This window comes from Tamandua tetradactyla, chromosome 1 (assembly GCF_023851605.1).
Source record: "Tamandua tetradactyla isolate mTamTet1 chromosome 1, mTamTet1.pri, whole genome shotgun sequence".
Classification (NCBI taxonomy): Eukaryota; Metazoa; Chordata; class Mammalia; order Pilosa; family Myrmecophagidae; genus Tamandua; species Tamandua tetradactyla.
In genome coordinates, this window is record NC_135327.1 from 175,503,014 (window position 1) to 175,518,696 (window position 15,683).

At 42.6% G+C, this 15,683-nt stretch overlaps 1 protein-coding gene and 2 pseudogenes across 7 annotated transcripts in view; 1 reads left to right on the top strand and 2 right to left on the bottom strand.

The window, feature by feature from the left end:
- The window catches only part of EXOC4 (exocyst complex component 4), a 970,332-nt gene that overhangs the window by 91,464 nt on the left and 863,185 nt on the right, over positions 1-15,683 (top strand). The window lies entirely within an intron of this gene.
- Positions 9-5,289, bottom strand: LOC143679523 (zinc finger protein 438 pseudogene; annotated as a pseudogene).
- On the bottom strand, positions 5,397-6,961 carry LOC143679535 (zinc finger protein 438 pseudogene; annotated as a pseudogene).

The window sequence follows — 15,683 nt, forward strand, 5'->3', positions numbered from 1 at the left end:
TTGATTCATTAGTTAAGCACCACTGAAACACAGAGCTTTGAGAGAAAGTTTTTGGTAAAACTCTTGTCTCTTCCCTTCAGTATTTCATTTCTCAGTTTCATCAGCCAGTTTATGCCTCTGTTGGAGAATGCATTTAGAATAGTCCCAGTCTGGTACAGACCTTTGTAGTTATGTTGGTGCTCCCAGTGGAGGAGGAGCTCCTCTTCCCTCCCAACGGTCTGTGTGCACAGGAGGCAGGTGAAGCCCGAAGGGGATCAGAGGAGGATAGTGAAGGGAGGACCCTGGGGGGCCCTGTGTGTCTTCTCCTGGGTCCATGATCCCCAATAGGATGTCCTTGTTGTTTCTCAGTAGTGTTTCCATGTTGTTATGCTATAGAAGGTAGAGTGGCCTTTGCGACTTAGGAAATGCACAAGTCTCCTCCTCAGAGCGATGGTGCATGCCCGGCTTTCTTCTCTTTGAATACTCTTTCCAGTAAGAACCAGCGTGTCTGACCAGTTCTTCCTGATCTTGTTTGCTTCCTGACAAGATCCCTTCCTGTAGTTGGCCCTGAATTTCTTCTCCATGAACGTAAAGTAAATGGGATTTTATTTTCACGAACAACGAAGTGATCTGACAATGGTCACATTTGATTTGTGATTTAACTTTGTCAGCCTGATTTAGAATGAAGTCTTCCTCCATGCTTGATTTGTTTATTCTTGCTGCTGCTCCCTCCATCCCTTGTGTGCCTGTGTCTCTTGGTTTTGAGTCCCTGTTCCCTTCGAGTTGTGTGTCCCCTGGTTGCGGCTCACTGGGGAAAGCCTCAGTGCCAATCACTACTCTGCGTACTTCTTTTATTTATTTTATTTTATTTATTTATGTTTTTGATCATTCCATTCTACATATATAATCAGTAATTCACAATATCATCACATAGTTTCATATTCATCATCATGATCATTTATTAGAACATTTGCATCAATTCAGAAAAAGAAATAAAAAGACAACAGAAAAATAAAACGAAAATGGAAAAAAAAACCCATACATACCATACCCCTTACTCTTCCCTTTCATTGATCACTAGCATTTCAAACTAAATTTATTTTAACATTTGTTCCCCCTATTATTTATTTTTATTCCATATGTTCTACTCATCTGTTGACAAGGTAGATAAAAGGAGCATCAGACATAAGGTTTTCACAATCACACAGTCACACTGTGAAAGCAATACCATTATACAATCATCATCAAGAAACATGGCTACTGGAACACAGCTCTATATCTTCAGGCAGCTCCCTCCAGCCTCTTCATTTCCTCTTGGATAATAAGGTGATATCTACTTAATGCGTAAGAATAACCTCCAGGATAACCTCTCGACTCTGTTTGGAATCTCTCAGCCATTGACACTTAGTCTCATTTCACTCTTCCCCCGTTTGGTTGAGAGGATTTTCTCAATCCCTTGATGCTGGGTCTCAGCTCATTTTAGGGTTTTTCTCAATCCCTTGATGCTGAGTCCCAGCGCATTCTCGGATTTCTGTCCCACGTTGCCAGGAAGGTCCAGACCCCTGGGAGTCATGTCCCATGTTACAGGGGGAGGGTGGTGAGTTTGCTTATTGTGTTGGCTAGAGAGAGAGGCCACATCTGAGCAAGAAAAGAGGTTCTCTTGGGGGTGACTCTTAGGCCTAATTTTAAGTAGGCTTGACCTGTCCTTTGTGGGGTTAAGTTTAATATGAACAAACCCCAAGACTGGGAGCTCAGCCTATAGCTTTGGCTGTCCACATTGCTTATGAGAATATCAAGAATTCAACTTGGGGAGGTTGAATTTTCCCCCGTTCTCACCATTCCCCAAAGGGGATTTTGCAAACACTTTTCCGCTCACTGATCAAATCACTCTGGGATTCATTGTGGCATCACTCTGGATGAACCAACAAAATCTCATGTCCCACCCAAGGTTCCATGCACTTATATTGTTCAACCAAGCTATCGACATAAATTGTATTAGGAAATGCACTAGTCAAAGCACAGACTTTGTATCAAATAAACGTTTTTTGCTTTAGTCTCACACATAAGTTGAAATTTTAAAATATTAATTACCATCCACCCTCAGCACCCTGCAGTAATGACATTCCTATGTTCTTCCTCATGCAAAAACGTTTTTTAAATTTGTACATTTAGTCACTGTCATTATACACTCTAAGCAATCCTAGATCACACCATCTCAATCTTTATTGTCTGTCTTTCTTTCTGATTTCATTTGTGCCCCCATCCCTCCCTCTATCATTCTGACATTCAGCTTCATTCAGTGTTTTAACATAATTGTAGGTTAGGTAGTATTGTGTTGTCCATTTCTGAGTTTTTACATTCAGTCCTGTTGCACAATCTGTATCCCTTCAGCTCCAATTACCCAATATCTTACCCTATTTCTACCTCCTGATGGTCTTTGTTACCAGCAAATTCTCCAAGTTTATTCACTAATGTCAGTTCATATCAGTGAGACCATACAGTATTTGTCCTTTTGTTTCTGGCTAATCTCACTCAGCATAATGTCCTTAAGGTCCATCCATGTTGTTACATACCTCATCACTTTATTCTGTCTTACAGCTGCATAATATTCCATCGTATGTATATACCACAGTTTGTTTAGCCACTTGTCTGTTGATGGACATTTTGGCTGTTTCCGTCTCTTGGTAATTGTAAATAATGCTGCTATAAACATTGGTGTGCAAATGTGTGTTTGTGTCCTTGCCCTCATGTCCTCTGAGTAGAGACAGCATATAGATGGGTCCCGTTCCCTAATCCATTCTGCCAGTCCATGTCCCCCGATTGGGAAGCTTAATCCATCAACATCAGTGTTATTACTGCCCGGACAGTACCCTCCTCTACCATTTTGCTTTTTGGCTTTTATATGTCCTTCTAATTTTCCTTCTTTTTACCTTTACTCATGGTCTTCCTTTCTACACTCTTCTCCATACCTCTCTCTTCTGCCTTCGTATCTGTCTCTAGTGTTCCCTTTAGTATTTCTTGCAGAGCTTGTTTCTTGGTCACAAATTCTCCCAGTGATTTTTTTTTTGAGAATGTTTTAATTTCTCCCTCATTTTTGTAGGACAATTTTGCTGGATATAGAATTCTTGGTTGTAGGCTGGTTTTAAAGGCAGTTTTTCTCTTTTAATAATTTCAATATATCATCCCACTGTCTTCTCGCCTCCATGGTTTCTGTTGAGAAATCTACACATAGTCTTATTGAGCTTCCCTTGTATGTGATGGATTTCTTTTCTCTTGCTGCTTTCAAGATTCTCTCTTTCTCTTTGACCTCTGACATTCTGGTTAGTAAATGTCTTGGAGTATGTCTATTTAGATCTATTCTCTTTGGGGTACGCTGTACTTCTTGGATCTGTAATTTTAAGTCCTTCATAAGAGTTGGGAAATTTTCAGTGATAATTTCCTCCATTAGATTTTCTCCTCCTTTTCCCTTCTCTTCTCCTTCTGGGACACCCACAACACGTATATTCATGCGCTTCCTATTGTCTTTCAATTCCCTGAGTCCCTGCTTATATTTTTCCATTTTTTTCCCTATATTTTCTTTTTCTCATTGGATTTCAGATGTTCCGTCCTCCAGTTCATTAATCCTATGTTCTGTCTCTCGAAATCTACCATTGTAGGTTTCCATTGTTTTTTTCATCTCTTCTACTGTGTCTTTCATTCCCATAAGTTCTGTGATTTTTTTTTTCAGACTTTCAGTTTCTTCTTTTTGTTCTTTCCTTGCCTTCTTTATATTCTCCCTCAATTCATTGATTTGGTTTTTGTTGAGGTTTTCCATGTCGGTTCATATATTCTGAATTAAATGTTTCAGCTCCTGTATCTCATTTGAGTTGTTGGTTTGTTCCTTTGTCTGGGCCATATCTTCAATTTTCCTCGAGTGATTTGGTTTTTTTTGCCAGCATCTAGGCATTTAATTACCTTAATTAGTTTATTCTGGAGATTGCTTTCACTTCTTTTTATCTAGGATTTTCTTGCTGAATGAATTTGTTGTCTCTCTGTTCTTTGACATTCAGTTCAGTTTTTTCTGGACCGCTAGCTTAAGTTTTGTTTAACAGAGAATTTTTCAGTTCTTGTTTTCTTGTTTCTTGTCCTGCTTGTGTGGTGACTTTTTCCCCCCCACCCCGAGGAGGGTCTAAGTAGGTATTATAGACCCCAGCTGGATTTTCCCAGACCAAACTGGCCTCCTGTCAGGAGGAAACAGTCACCTGCATCGGTCTTCCTTGAAGGTGAGACCGAGCAGGTTGAAAGACTTTCCTGTGAAGTCTCTGGGCTCTGTTTTTCTTATCCTGCCATGTTTTTGGGGCTTATCTGCCTCCAGGTCCCACCAGCATAAGATGATGTGGTACCTTTAACTTTGGCTGGGGGCATGGTGGGGACAGAGGAGAGGTTGTAGGCTGGTTTTAATGGCTTCAAATTACCAAGCCCTGGTGTCTGAATTCCTTGAGAGAGGGATTCCACCTGAGTTGGGCTTCACCCATCCCCTGGGGAAGGCACAGGTTCCAGACAAGCCCTCAAAACGAGTTTGTTTCTGCCTATGCCTGGGGCAGTTGCAGCCTGAGGAGTCCTGCTGCTGTATCCAAAGGCAGTCAAGCCTTTGTAGAAACACAGCCACAAAAACCTCTGTTTCCTTCTTTTCTTTTCCTTCTTCCGTCAGCCCTACCCCCTTGGCGCCAGGGGAAAAATGAGCGACCTCCTCTTTGACCAGGTTCACCTGAGCTGGGGGCCTATTTTTAGTAGTCAGAATTTGTTAATTGATTCCACAATTGGTGTTTGGTTGGGCTCAGCCCCTGCTGCTGGTAAAGTCCCTTTCCTTTCCCCTCTGGAAAGCAGCCCGTGGGGAAGGGGTGCCAGCCGCCACGGCTTTGGGAACTCATGGTTCTGGGGGGGGTGCTTAGAGCCAGTCCAGCTGGTCCAGACTGGGGTATGTTGTGTGTCCGGTCACTGACGTGGCCCCAGATGCTGTTCTGTATTGTTTCTGGTTATTTACTAGTTGTTCTGAAGGACAGACTAAAACATGCACATTGCTAAGCTGCCATCTTGGCCCGGAAGTCTTGTGTACTTCTTTTAGATGGCCACAGTAGACCTTCGCATGACTGAACACCTTTGCGCAAAATTCAGAGGACATAAATCTCTTTGGATAACCATCCAAAGATGGTTGCTGTGCTGGATGTAGACCTTGTTGCAGACCCAGCAACTATAGGGCTGCCTCTTAGTGTGTTCATATGGTCTTCGAGGTGCTGTTTGAACTGGAAGTGGTGATTACAGACTTGACATTGGTGCCAAGGCTTCTTGATGCTAGAAAAGCCTTTTTTTCTTTTTTTTTTTTTTTGGTGCATGGTCCGGAAATCAAACCTGGGTCTTCCACATGCAAGGTGAGCATTCTACCACTGAACCACCCATGCATCTGCAGAAAAGCCATTTTTGAAGCCAATGCTAGGCTTGGTGGAGGGATTAACATTCTCTTTACAGCCAAGGAATTTACAAGTAAGCAAGTTATTTAACAAAACCTCCTGCCCTAGACTGCCGAGAGTTTGGGGTTGTGAAACTGCTGCAGGAAAATCCAGAGTAGTCACTATGAACAAGATGATGGCAGGTTTGGGCATAATGCTACAATATTTTTTCATGGCCCCAGATTTTTGGTCCCTGGGTTCAGTTTTCACTGTCTTTTCTATCTCTGCACTTATCGATGATGCATTTCCTCCTTCTTCCCTGAAACGCCAGCATTTCCTCTGGGAACTTGCATCTCCTTCCCCCTCTCTTTATTATGCCTCTACTCAGTTTTGTTCTGTGCTTGTGATCCTGTTTGGCTGCTGAACAAAGGGCACTTTCACAGGGTCTTGGCTTAGACACCACCATGATGTCCACCCCAAAGTCTTCTGTGAAGGTGTAATATTTCACAGTCTGCCCCAGGCCCGGGTAAAGACAAATCTTCAATGAGAACATCTGGCTCAGTTTTGCAGAACTCTTTTGTCTTCACTCTGGAGTAGGGTAAGATGGGTGGTTGACCTTTGGGGACTGAGGAGATCAGCTGCACTGCACCACCAACAATTGCTCGTGAGAAGCTGGTTGTCATGGCCTTTGAAAGATCCACTCATGCTTAGGGTTTCTTTCCAGCCACTACAGGCTGTGTGTTGGCAGTTTTCTTGCTTGTAAGGTCTGCTGCCCTTGTGATTCTCCCAAGATCCTGTTTGGCAGGGATCTCCTCTGGTATGGTTGAGTTTGGGGTAGCAAGGATGTCTATATCTGCAGGGCTGTCCCTCGATGGAGACCCTGAGTCTCTGCAGCTGCCTTCATTAGGCAATGCAGCTATGCTGATGCTGGCTGGGGCCTGGTCTGGGGACCAGACCCCACCTGACTTTGTGGGGGAGTTTGGAGTGGGCAGGTGGGGAAGAGGATGACTGAGGACACTCTCCGGTTTGGGCAGGAGGTTTGCTGCAGCCACCCTCAGAGGGGCTCAAAGTGGACTTTTTTTCTTTACACTTTGCTCTTTCTCAGGGGTTGATACTGTGCAATCAGCACTTTCAGGTTTTTGGGAAGAGGAATCCTGGGTTTCTGTATTGAATTAACAGAGGCGACGTGGCTGGGTGATGAGAGAAAATGTCCCTTTCTGGCCAGCAGGCTGCATCAGAGCATAATTCTGGGAGGGCATCACTAAGAGCATGGTGGGTCCTGGGTTGACATGCTCAGAGAGTGACGGAGGGAGAGAAGGCAACACTCCTATTGTCAGGACTTTAGGCACAATTTTTGGTGTGATGGTCCTAAACTCACTCCTATTCTGGAAATCTTTCCTGCTCTGTAGTGTTCCAGAAGCGATGTGTGGCTTACCTGTGGACATAGTCTTTCCAGAATCTTCTGACATTTGCTGAGACAGTTGTTTCTCAATAGGACTGGAGACCATGGAAACCTCTCCTTGATCATTTGGCTGAACTGATAAAGGATACTGCATTATGAAGTATTTGACTTGAACAGTAACTTTCCTTGAAAATGTTTATGGTCCAATAGAAGTATAGTAAGATCTTGCTGCCAGTCATTGCTTCCTGAGATATTTTAGTTATAGTTAAGTTTCAAGAAAATAAACTGTGGCAGACATATTCCATGACCTGGTTGTAAGGTAAATTCAGTGATTGGTCACTGATCATTTGAAGTGACATTTCAGTTAATAAAAGTGTTCCTTCTATTGTCAGCTGGACAGCATTAGGGTAAGGATGTCATGGCCAGGACCATTCAAGTTGTTTGGCCCTTCATATCTTAAGAGAATTCTGTTTATCCATCTCCTTCTAGACTATGAGTGCCTAGAGAACAGGGGTGCCATCTTCTCTTGTGGTCCTAACATCTAGCACAGTGCCTGGCATAGAGGAGATACTCTGTCTTCCACAGCCCCATAAGGAGTCATAAGATATACAGTAAATCCTTTTAGTTATTTTTCTTTCCTTCTCCTTATGCTCTTCCCTATGCTTTCCTCTGGCGAAATTCTTGCTCATCTTCTGAAGTCTGCTCAGGAGTCATAGTGTTCATACTGCATGCATACCATTGTAGGGTGACGCCATGGGACCCAGCACTCAGGAGACTAGGGCAGGGGGTGCTTGGCACATTGTCCTGCACCTTGCTACCTCTGCACCTTGGTACCTCTTGTGTCTTCTTGATACCATTCATGGCATTAGCCAACCCACTGAATTTATTTAGAAGAGATGTATAAATATCTTTGATTAGTTGTTCCAAAGTCTGTGTCTCCTCTGGTGTTTTAATTTGGTCATTTGGCTGGGCTGTATCTGTCTGCAACTTCATATGCTCTTTGATTTTCTGTTTGCTTTGAGTCATTTGATTCTCTTAATGGGATTATTGCAGAAGTTGATATCCCTCAGTTGTCTGAGCTTTTGTATTTTTGTGTTAAAGGTCTCCTTTTGTACTTGGTTCAACACTAATTCCCTGCCAAGCCAAGGCCTGGTCATCATGCAAGGGATGCAGTTCTCTGTGAGGATCTTGTTGAAGTTAGACAGATAGGCAATTTGTGGGACTGCACTTTCAGTTTCTTCCCAGCAGTTGGATGCTCTTGGGCCTCCTCTTCCCCTCAGGGCCCCCCACCCCGACTGCAGTAGCCAGGTGAACTGGATGGAGACTCTGCAATTCCAGCCAAGTCTGTTGCTCTTGTTGCATGCTGAAAATCTCCTGCCTGGGGCTGTGGGGTGGGCAGTGTGCACCTCAGTGGAGATCCTGCTTGTGGGCCCAGTGGGGCTGATGTCCCTTAGACTCCCTCTTGGAATAACCTTAGGTTGTTGGAATGGATTTGTCAGTTTACCCTGTGCATAGCCCATGTGGAAATGCCTGCTGGCTAGGCATGGCTTGGGGTGGGTTAGCTGGGGTGCGGGGTATGGCATGGTATGCAGCATTGGGTATGGGGTGTGGGTGGGACATGCAGTGGGGCATGCACAGGGCATGTGGGTAGAGCACAGCACAGAGTGGGTTGTGGGTTGTGGCGCTAGGGCATGGGGGCATGGGGTAGTGCAGGGCATGGCTTCTGGGGCATAGGTCAGGGTTTGGGACATAGGGACCCAGGACGAGACTCAGCACCGGGTGTTTAGGGGCAGGGCATGGTGCTGGTCAGGTTGTAGGGTGCAGCATGGCATGGTGATGTGGGGGCTGCTGTATGGTTCATGGAGTGGACGGTGGTGCATGGGGTAGGGCATGAGTATGCTAGGCATAGGGGGTGGTGGGTACACAGTTGCAGGGCACAGGGCATGGCATGGGGTGGGGGCAAGGGGTAGTGCTGGGCGGGGCATGTTGGTGCCAGGTCACCGGACATGGGCTAGAGGTAGAGCATGGTTTCCTTCCTTGTCTCAATCTCCCTGTCCATGTACTCTTGAGGGCTCTGGGCCCCCATATGCAAAGGGGAGTGGCTGGCCCCATGCACTGGCTAGATGGTCTCTATAAGTAGGGAAAGCAAGTTTACTGCCTTCTAGGTTCCCCAGGAGAGCTCTGGACTTTGGAGCTAAGGGGGCTGATATCCCAAGCTAGCTGTGTGGGCAGACCCTTCAGGTCCGTTGCACCCTGAAACTGCTGTCCTGGTCATTTTCTGTTGCTTCTTTAGTTGTCCATTGGAGCAGGGGTAAACTCAGCCTTTCCTATTTTGCCATCTTCCCAGAAGTCCGTGGTTTGTTTTTTGAAAGTTGAATTTAAATGCATTTCAATAGAGCACCTGCTTTCACTTTTCTGTAGTATTAGTTGCTCTTATTAGGATTACCCAGATGCTTTATGTATTACATTTCATGTCTGGTCCTTGAGAGCTTTTTAGTATGTATCCTGAATCCTTTGTATTTTCTGGTGGTCCTTCCCTGTGGTTGCCACCACTCCCATTCCCATCTGTCTGCTTGCATGGTTGCACACACATACTTGTACTCATACTCTCACTTTTAGGAAATATTTGCAAACCCTATCTATCACACTTCTTCTTTGGTGCTGATTACCGTCCTGTTGAATAAAACACAGGAGAACCATTTTAGGTTTAATTTAAGGTTGAGAGAGGGAGGGTGTGCTTAGAGTCTGAATGCAAAAATTTAGGGGAAGCTTCTGCTGTGGTTGGGACCTGCTCCTTCAGAGGATTCAGCTCAGCTGTACTCAGGTTGCTTGTGGGCCTCTCCAATGAGTTTCTCTGCCGTTGCAACTTTGGATTGGTAAGAAGGCAATTGTTTATCTTTTGTGGGATATTCCGCAGGTATTTTCACATATAACAAAATTTCTTACTACCGTTTTAAAAAAATAGTAAGGAAATGCTGCAGGAATAGTAAAGAAATATCATTGGTTTTCAGATAAAAAATGAGAATATAGGTCTTGAGCATGAAATAATGAAAAGGCAGAAATTTATTTTGGACTTTTAATCAATACATTCTGTGTAAGTAATTAAAAGTATTTCTTTTGAATTATATATTGTTATGGCTGGGTACATTTAATTAGATTTTAAGATATCATTTAAATTAAATTATTTTAGAGTTACTTAGGCTTTTGAATCTTGAAGTTTATTACTTTTACTACAAGAAAATATGAAAATCATTTTATAATAGATTTTTTTATCAGTGTACTGCTACTTGTTTTAAATCAACAGTTATTTTTATCATGCTATTCTCCCAAAGTTTGCACTCTAGTCTTTTCCTGGAGTTAGAAAAAGTTTTGTTTTCTCCCTCTTCTTGATGTATTGTTATTCTTTGATTTTTGGACACTGTTTTAGACTGTTGTAGACCTGTGGAGTTGTGAAGTAGAAAACATGTTAATACTTTTATTTTATCCCAGCCTTTTTTTTTTTAAATTTCCTATTGTTACATCTTTGTGTGTGTGTGTATGTGTGTGTGTGTTTTGTATGCTGTACAGCAGGGTCACATTTCATTATTTTTCCATGTGAGTATCCCATTATTGCAGCACCATTTGTTGAGTGTTTTATTTAGTTGTTTGTTTTGCTTGTTTGTTTGTTTTTGGGGAAGTGCATGGGCCAGGAATCAAACCCCAGTCTACCTTATGGCAGGTGAGAATTCTACCCCCATCTTTGTGTTTTTATAATGTGAATCATTACTGTTACTGCTTAGTCTGGTTATATCAACTTATGTAAATATTGCTGAGTCAGTGACCAAGGGAAATAAAATTTCTAATTGTTTATAAATAAATGATAGGGAAGGCTTTTTGCAAATGGTAAGTGCTATAATAACACCAAGTTGAAAAACATGCTAATTGTAGCAAATTTCAGTAGAAACTAATTTAACTACATCTATTATTCTTAATAAGGCATCTCTTACTCTTTGATGGCCACTTTCTGACAGACTCTGTACTTAAGGTTTATTCACTTGGAGGAGTTCATGGTAACATTTTGACTTTGGCATCTGTTCCTTTGTTATCAGGAAAGACTTGAACTGTATTGTAGTTTCATTTAGCTGGCTCCATTATGAAGATGCTTGTAATGATATGTACAAACTTTTCTTTTAAGAAGAGTTTATTTCCTTGGACATTTTGCAGATGGTTGAGCTCGAGATTTTTCCGTGGGTAACTGAAGAAGGTAGTTAAAATGAATAATAGCAATAGTTAAGGCATGCTTAACATGCTTAGTGCTTCCTATATGTTAAGTAATGTTTTAAGTGTTTTACAGGAATTAACCCATTTCATCTTTTAAATAATCCTGTGATATAGGTGCTATAATTAGCCCCATTTTACAGATAAGAAAATTGAGGCATAGGGAGATTAATAATTGGGTTGAAATTTACACAGCTGGCAAGTAGCAGAGCTGTGATTTCAACTCAGAAGCTGAGTTCCACAGAGTACACTGCTAACCAATTTGTTTTGCTGAAAATAAGCTAGTGATGCTATATGTATTGGCTCTTTATGCTGCCATAGCAAACTACTACAGATTTAGTGGCTTAAACAGCATAATAATCTTACAGTTCTGGTGGTCAAAAGTCCAATGCCTTTTTAGTCTTACTGGATTAAAATCAAGATGTTGAGAGGGCAGCATCCCTCTGGAGATTCTTTGCCTTTTCCAGCTTCTAGAGGATTCAGTAATTTAGTTTGGTCCCTCCAGGGATAATCCGGGCACATCTTCCCATTTGAAGGTCCTGAAGCTTAAGCACATCTGTCTACAAAGTCTCCTTTACCATGTGTGATGGTTAGGTTCTGGTGTCAACCTGGCCAAGTGATTATGCCGAGTTGTCTGGTCAGGCAAGCAGTGGCCTGACCATTGCTGCAAGGATATTTCATGGCTGGTTGATAAACCAGAAGGCTGGTATATTAAACATCAGTCAGTTGATTGCATCTCTGGCTCATTACACCTATGATTAACTAAGGCATGTCTCCCACATTGAGATAATCCAGTCAATTGAAGGCTTTTAAAGAAGAAGAGAGATTATTTCACTGCTGCTTCAGCCAGCGAGCCACACCTGTGGAGTTTGTCCGGACCCTTCATCAGAGCCGCCAACTTCACAGCCTGCTCTACAGATTTTGGACTCTTCCAAATACTCACAGTTGTGAGACACCTTTATAAATCTCATATTTACAGATCTCTCCTGTTCGTTCTATTTCTCTAGAGAACCCTGACTAATACAGCCTGGTACCAGAAGTGATTCTTGAGAAACAGGATCTTTAAAATGGGTTTTTACAATTGTTTTCTATGCTGACTAGATTCAGAGGCACAAATCACTCTATTTCCAATAAGCAAGATGGCACTGACAGTCCATGGAGTGAATTGGCAATAGAGATACTCAAAGTATCACCAGCAAGTTTTGCTAATTAATTGTAAGAGGCAGGTCTCTGGGTGAGAGTGTTTTTGACACTTTTATGGAGTTTTGTGGAATTAAGAGGTATAATGATGTTGGCTGGTTGTTGTTAAATACACTGGATACAGTGATGAGGGAAAGAGATGAGCTGAAGGCTTCAGATTTGCAACTTAAGCATCATATGAACAATGTAAAAGTTTCCATGTTTGCTCTGAAAGAAAATCTTACTTCATGTAGTCACAGACTTGAGATTTCTGTAAAGCAGACAGAGAGCCTTATTGTGTGAGTAGCAGATTTACAATGTCAACTAAAATCTCAACTTTGCAGGGTGTCTGCTGTTAAAGTAAGGGCTTTGATTGGAAAAGATTGGGAGCCTGAAACATGGGATGGAGATATCGGGCTTGATAGCGATGGCTACAGGGAGATGGAATCTTTGGAATCTGCTGAGACTTTGCTAGATAGACCTGTAATGGTTTGCCCTGAGGAAACAGTTTTCCAGCCTCCAGTCTGCCCAGAGGAGTCTGCCATCTAAACCCTACCTAACAAGATCTGTGCTTTAGTCCTGCTAACCCTGTAACCATCTCCCCTGGGGAAACAGCCCTCATTCCTCTGTCTGGAGGAACTAATCCTGTTTTACCAGATGAAACTGCAGTGGAATGCCCTGAGGTAATTGGCTTGGAAGACACTTTTGTTTCTTTTTATGACCCACCCCCACTACCTCTCTTTTCTTCAAGATCTATAAGTGCATTCAAGTCCCAACAGGCCCCTAAAGGGTGAGGTACAAAGTGTGACGTATGAGGAGGTATGCTCTACTCTAAAAGAACTGCATGAGTTTTCAATCTGTATAGACAGAAATCAGGGGTTAATGTCTGGGAATGGATATTAAGGGTGTGGGATAATGGTGGAAGGAGTATAAAGTTGGAGCAAGCTGAATTTATTTATACGGGCCCACTAAGCAGAGATTATGTATTCAGTGTTGTAGCTCGAGGAGTTAGAAAGGGCTTAACAGTTTGTTTGGATGGTTGTCTGAAAATGGATCCACAGGTGGTCAATATTGTCTGAGGTTGAAATGCCAGAACTACTTTGGTATAATGTAGGTGAGGGGATCGGAGGCTCAGAGAGATTGAAATGTTAGAGTGGATTTATCATGGAAGACCTGCTCACGTATACCAGGAATGTCCAGAGGACACATCTTTCACCAGAACCTTGAGAAATAAATTTATAATACTAGCTTCATCATCCCTGAAAAGCTCTGTAGTCACCCTTCTCTGTAAGTCGATATTTCTGTGGGAACTGCTGGCACTGAGTTGGAATCCTTAAGCATAATGGGGATGATTGGATCCTGAGATGGCAGAAGCCATGTGGTGACATAGACAAGGTGGGCATGGTCACCATAGTAGACAGCAGACTTAAGCAGCAGTCAAAATAGCCTGACTCGCTGAGACTTGTGGTGTTGGCTAGTAGATCATGGTACCTAGAAGTGAAATAGATGGGCAGACTCCTAAATTCTTGTTTGATCTGTATAAGCAGAAGAATTCTAGGTCAAGTGAACAGAAGTCTTAACTAATTTTAATAACAAAAACAGAGAATTCAGCCCCCTAATCAATTCCCGACTTGAGATGGTTTACAGACCCAGAGGCCCTAGAATGAAGGGAGGGCCAAATGCCCTTGGGGAAGGACCCATTTACACTGCTCAGAATTTACATTCTTAACCTTCCTCCCAGCCTTCCTGAAGGAGACCTATGGCCTTTTACCAGAGTGATTGTGCAGTGGGGAAAAGGAAATGATCAGCTATTTCAGGGATTATTGGACACTGGCTAAAAAGTGACACTAATTCCAGGAGACCCAAAACATCACTCTGGTCCACCTGTCGGAGTAGGGGCTTGTGGAGGCAGGTGATCAATAGAGTTTTAGCTTGAGTCCATCTCACGATGGTTCCAGTGGGTCTCCAGATCCATTCGGTGGTCATTTCCAGAATGCGTAATTGGAATCAGCAATTGGAAGAATCCCCATATTGGTTCTTTCCCTCATGGATTGAGGGCTATTATGGTAGGAAAGGCCCAGTAGAAGCCAGTAGAACTGTTCCTACCTAGGAAAACAGCGAATCAGAGGCAATACCATATTCTTGGAGGTATTGCAGAGATTAGTGCCACTCTCAAGGACTTGAAGAATGTAGTGGTGGTGATTCCCACCATATCCGCATTCAGCTCTATTTTGGGCTTGGACAATGACAGTGGATTATTGTAAACATAACCAGGTGGTGACCCCAATTGCAACTGCTGTTCCAGATCTGGTATCATTGCTTGAGCAATCAACACATTGCCTGGTACCTGGTATGTAGCTATTGATCTAGTAAATGCTTTTTTCTCAATAGCTGACAGTAGGGACCACCAGAAATAGTTTGCAGTCAGCTGGCAAGGCCAGCAGTATACCTTCACTGTCCTGCTCAAGGTGTATATCAACTCTCCAGTCCTATGTGATAATCTTGTCTGCAGGGACCTTGATCATTTCTCCCTTCCAGAAGACAACACACTGGTCCATTATGTTGATGATATGCTGATTGGACCTAGTGAGCAAGAAGTAGCAACTACTCTAGACTTATTATTAAGGCATTTATTTGTGTGTTAGGGGTTGGGAGATAAATCTACCAAAAACATAGGGGCCTTCTACCTTGGTGAAATTTCTGGGTGTCCAGTGGTGTGGGGCATGTCGAGATATCCCTTCTATGGTGAAGGTTAAGTTGTTGCATCTGGTCCCTTCTGTGACCAAAAAAGAGGCACAATGCCTACTTGGCCTCTTTGGATTTAGGAGACAACATATTCCTCATTTGGGTGTGCTACTCTGACCCATTTACTGAGTGACCACAAAAGCTGCTAGTTTTGAGTGGGGCTTGGAACAAGAGGAGGCTCTATGACATGTCCAGATTGTTTTGCAAGCTGCTGTGCCACTTGGACCATATGAGCCATCAGATCCAATGGTGCTGCAAGTGTCAATGGCAAATAGGGGTGCTGTCTGGAGCCGTTAGTAGGCCCCTGTAGGAAAGTCACAACGCAGACCCTTAGGATTTTGGAGCAAAGTCTTAACCATCTGCTATAGATAACTACTCTCCTTTTACCTTTTGAAATGTTTTATACCATCCCACCATAAACATCTTGCATTGATGTGGAACATTTGTTAGAATTGATGATAGCATGTTTTTATAATTTTACTGTTAATTAAATCCATGGTTTAAGATTTACTGTTTGTATAGTATTCTTCCGTGGATTATTATTATTTTTTTGTTTATTCTGTTACCATATATATATATACTCTAACATTTCCCTTTAAATAATGTTAGATATGTATTTCAGTGTTGTTAATTGTAGTCACAATGTTGTGCTACCATCACCACCATCCATTACAAAACATTTCCTTCATTCCAAG